The following is a 5,498-nucleotide window of genomic DNA, read 5'->3' as shown; positions in this document are numbered from 1 at the left end:
AGTCCATACTATCTATATGACGAAACTTTGAGTTATGCATGACGAAACTTTATTTGTGATGTAATTAAACCGTACTCCTCGACTAGCGAAGATCACTCTAGTTAGGGCATTTTGGGTACGATGAACTTTGTTATTTATTCTTATGATATGTTGCTTCTATTTTTGCAAAGTCTATCTCTTTCTGTTGCTCAACTATATATGTTGCATATCATCGACTCAGGTCATGATGCAGGTGTATAGATCATCGATGGCGAAGAAGTGCTACGCCAGGAGTATACGACGAGTGGCCGGAATGTCAGGCCCAGGTGTACCAGTTTCCGGTTTCCGAGCGACAGCCAGTAGTTAGTTTAGGTTCACGCTAATGCGAGAGAGGGATACGAAATCATGTACTGCATAGTTCTGCTCTCACTCAAAGTGATAGCTCTTCTCGTGTATATCATTGTTTAGATGGATGACGATGTAGTTGCAAGTAATCAAGACTTGTATCACTATTTTTGAGATGATGACAAGAGACCACTTTGTGTTGGATGATGATTATGATGGTGACATGATTTGATGAGACTATTTGTATGTATATGCTATGATTACATTTTATGTGTATGATATGCTAAAGATTAATGTATAAAGCCTATTCAAATACAAATCAAATATGTAGAAAAACGAAACTAATAAAAATAGCAGTAGCGAGGGGAACAAAGTTAGCAGTAGCGCTCCCTTACCAATAGAGCTTCCTGCTAAAAGCGCTACAGATATTAGCAGCAGCGCTCTGCACTAAAGCATGCTACTACTAGCCATGTATTGCAGTAGCGTGGGACGACAGGCGCTACTTCTACACGTTAGCTGCAGCACCTTATCACTAGCGCGTCGTCTCGCGCTACTGATAGGGAAAATACCTGCACTACTGCTAGGGTTTTCCCTAGTAGTGTAGTATTTCCGTAGATTAAATTAAGTGATATGAATTGTGGAAATGATAAGGTACAGTAGGAATTATATGGAAACAATTATGAATCTTGTCTTTGACAGTACCCAAGTGAATGGTTTGCTCTTTATCATACTAACCTGTCTCATGAAGTTCCATTAAGTTTTGTGTGATTGAAGTTTTCAAGTTTTGTGTGAGATATCGATATGAGGAGAATAAGGAGTGGCAAGACCATAATCTTGGGGATACCCAAGGCACCCCGAGGTAATATTCAAGGAAGACCTAAGCCACTAAGCTTGGGGATGCCCCGGAAGGCATGCCCTCTTTTGTCTCTAACATTATCGGTAACCTCACGTGGAGCTACATTTTTATTCCTCACATGATATGAGTTTTACTTGGAGCATCATTTTATTTTTGGATATTTGCTTGTTGTTATTTAGAATAATGTTTTATATCTTTTATTTCAATAAAAGTGTCAAGGATAGCCTTCACAATGCTTATTTTGCAAGTCTATATGTTGTTGTTTCAAAACGGAAAGTTTGTTGTTATGTTTTGAATATTTGTGAATAGTCATAACATGATAAAATCCTGAAATTTTTAAACGGTAAGTTATAACAAATTTTCTACAATGTGGTAATTTTTCAGAATTTTTGGGGCTAAGAAAGTATGAATATTATTGCACTCTTTACAGATGGTCCTGTTTAGACAGATTGTTGTTATGATTGCATTGTTTGCATATGTTATCTTGTTTAATAATTCTATTTGAGGATAGGAGTATTACATATGCAGAGGCATTTAGTATGCAATGTTAAATAATCATTTTAGTGATTTGTTACAGTACAGAACGATAACGTTTTTTGCATTGATTTATACTAACTTAGCTCACGAGTTTTTCTTGAGTTTTTTGTGGATGAAGTTTTTATGATTTAGATAAACCTTGATATAAAAGGAATTAAGGAGACACAAAAGCTCAAGCTTGGGAATTCCCATGGCATCCCAAGATAATATTCCAAGAATTCTCAAGCATCTAAGCTTGGGGATGCCTCGGTAGGCATCCCACCTTTCTTCACCGACAATTATCGGTTAGTATCGGTTGAGCCTAAGTTTTTGCTTCTTCACATGATGTGTGCTATTCTTGGAATGTCATTTTATTTTGTTTTGCTTGCTGTTTTAATAAAATACTTAGATCTGAAAGTTTTTAAATGAGAGAGAGAGTCCTCAAATAGCTACCCATTCACTTAACTACTCGCTTGATCTTCACTTATATCTTTTTGGAGTAGTTTGTCATTTACTCTTGTGCTTCACAAATATCCTATGAGTAAATTGTTGAATGAATTGAATATCATGAAGTTGAAATTATATGTTCATATCATGATTAGTAGTAGGTTCACATTGGGTTTTGAAAGTGAAATCTATTGAAGCTTGACAATCACAATATTGGTCATACAAGCAATTCTTGAATGATTAGTATAAGGAATAGAACTTTCACATACAAATATATTATATTGGACATCTTCTATGATTGTGAATACCCATTAATTATTTTCAAACTTGAGAAAATTAGTTGAAGTTGGACAAGGAAGAAAACGTAATGAGTTATGGTTGTGTATATTTGCATAGAAGTCATGTTGGGGATATGGTTACTGGAGGTAAACCAGCTAGGCGTAGCCGGGTTAGCTTCATGAAGATTGAAGCCCATGAAGATGTGAAGATATTGGCGCTTTACGAAGGCCCATGGCCCAAAGGCGGGTTAAAGCCAGTATATGTGAACCGACTTTATCATATAAACTTGTATTGTAAGTTAGAGGAATAAAGACCGAGCAGGACACCTCTATGATCCGGCCTCGAGACTCTATAAACTGGCGGGTGTCAACCTATGTATATAAAGGGACGACCCGGCTGCGATTTGAGGACAGGAAACAACAACCCGAGAGCCAGGCAAAGCGGATTCGCTCCCTGGTCATCGAAACCCTAGCAATACCAATCACAACTAGACGTAGGCTTTTACCTTCATCGAAGGGGCCAAACTAGTATAAAATCCCTCGTGTCCCCTTGTCCGGTTTAACACCTTTAAGCTAACCCGTAGCGATGGCTCCACGACTAAGTCCTTTCACGAGGAAATCTGCCGTGACAAACCCACGACAGTTGGCGCCCACCGTGGGGCTATCGCACGATGGTTTCAATTTCTTGAAGGGCAGCTTTGATGGACTCAAGGGATACTCTGTGGGCCAAATGACGAAGAGTCATCGCGGCAAGCTCTACATCGACGGTGCAGGATGGGGCCCCGAGGACGGTTCAATCAAATACGGGTACCGGGTTCATGTCTTCGTCGGCAAGATTGGCGAACCGGGCCCTGAGCCAGACACCTGTACCGACATCATCGAGACGGCTCAGCGTGCAAGCCCTTTCCTGGTTCAACCCGCAGCAAGACATGTTTTCGTAGGTGTCATTCATGGAGCAGAATATGAGGATGGATCGGCATCTGATGGAGAAACCATTGTCTGCTCTGACGACGAGTCTTCTGGAGAAACCGAATCATTATCAGTTGCAGGACGGCCAGATTAGCGGAGGCTCCGATGGCAACAGTATTCCAGACTCCCTTGATCTGCCAAGCCGTGTCGCTATCTTCATGGCCGGTCCACAATCAGCGCCCCACTCATCAACCACCGCAGCAATGCTCTTTGGTTCAGCAACAGCCACACCGGCGGGAGCACGGGGCTCTGCACCACCTCCAGCTCAAGTTCTATCTGACTTGTTCGACACTTTGGCAACATTGATGGCTGCGGAGGTGGATGCAGCAGCCCGGGATCAGCACAATGCAGAGATCGCAAAGGTGAAAGATCAGATAACTCAGGCTAAAGCAGATCTAGCAGTAGAGAACGCTAGGATGGCTACAAAACGGGCCGAGTTGGAAGCTCAGGCCTACCGGCTTAGGCTGGATCAGAATGCCTTAGAGGAAGTCATGAGGAGAAGATACTGGTCGCATATCCCGCCGAGTTATGAGCCAAGAAATCTCTTCAACACGCCAGGAGCAGGAACTAGTAACCAACCAGTATTAAACCGGGCGGAGGCACCGAGAAAGGAGCGCCGGTTCAGCCGCGCACGATGGACCCGCCTCATCAGAATAATATTGTGCCACAGTATGTTCCAACACCCCTGGGGCATTACTCCAACCCGTTGGACAACATTGTGGCCGCCTCTTCACGATTGGCAGCCCTCCCAACTGACGGCGAATCACCAGTTGCGATTGAGGCACGATGGGCCATAGAGCTCCTTCAAACAGCTTTAAACCAGCAGCAGGCTTATTCGCATAGTCGTGAGAGGATTCATTTCACCCCCGTCCGAGCCGGAGCTACAGCAGGCACGTTGAGGATGAACCGGCTGTGTTAAGCAGTGCACGTCGCGGTAACTTGCCTCGAGGGCACAACCCGGCAGGTGGAGGTGCTAATGCGCAGGATGTGGTGGATCATGGTCGTGCACGTCGAGAGGCCGAGTTAGCAGCTCTGCATGGAGCCTGTCAACCTACTCCGGTTCACCCTACCGCTTCAGTCGAGCCAGGTGTGGTATTCAGTTCCTTAGGGGTGCCGTGTCTCACCCCCACTTTGCGTAATGTGCGACTGCCCAAGGATTTCAAAGGCCCTTGTAAGGTACCCAATTACACCGCCGATCTGCAACCAGAGGCGTGGGTTGAAAGCTATGAGATGGCAATGGAGATGTTAGATGTGGATGAAGCGGTGTGTGCTAAATACTTCACCATGATGTTGGAAGGGACGGCTCATACTTGGTTGAAGAGCTTACCAGCTAACTCTGTCGGATCATGGGCCGAATTGAAGCACCGGTTTATCCAGAACTTTAAGGATACTTGTAAGCAGCCTATGTCAATCGTGGATCTGGCCGCTTGTGTCCAAGAGGATGGGGAGTCTACAACCCATTGGGTGAAATGGGTCTCAGCTATTTTGCATTCATCGGATCGCATCAATGCAGATACCGCAGTGTTAACGTTGGAGGGCAATTGCCGTTTTCTACCCCTCAAATAGAAGTTAGGAAGCCTCAGACGTCACTGCAATGATATGTCAACACTTATGGCCGCTTTGGTTAAGTACGCCGATTCAGATAATACCAAAGACCCTTACTCAGAGGAGGACAAACCGGGGAAAGGGAAAAAGAATGGCAACACCAAGGGACAGTAGCATAATCCGGCAGGCCATGGGAATAATGGTAAGCGCAAGGCCAACAACAGTTTGGACTTTGTGGCTAACACCAATGCTCAGGAGAACGGTCAGCGCCGTAAGGGCATGCAGCCCTAGAGGGGCAGAGGTTCAGGCCCCAATTTGGAGCGCCTGCTAAATCAACCTTGTCCAAAGCATGGATCAAAGGAGAAGCCAGCGTCGCATCTTTGGAAGGAATGTTATATCATGCGAGAGTTCAAGAATTCCAATATGTTTCAGTACGATAATGGCCCGCCCGGCGGTTCAGGAGGTGGTTTTCACGGGCCGGGTTACGGAGGCAGCAGCTCCAGTTCAGGATTTCAGGGCAATCAAACCGGACACAACAATCAAGGGAACCAGGTGAACCAGGG

Source organism: Triticum urartu, chromosome 6, assembly GCF_003073215.2.
Source record: "Triticum urartu cultivar G1812 chromosome 6, Tu2.1, whole genome shotgun sequence".
Taxonomy (NCBI): domain Eukaryota; kingdom Viridiplantae; phylum Streptophyta; class Magnoliopsida; order Poales; family Poaceae; genus Triticum; species Triticum urartu.
This window is presented reverse-complemented; position numbering follows the sequence as displayed.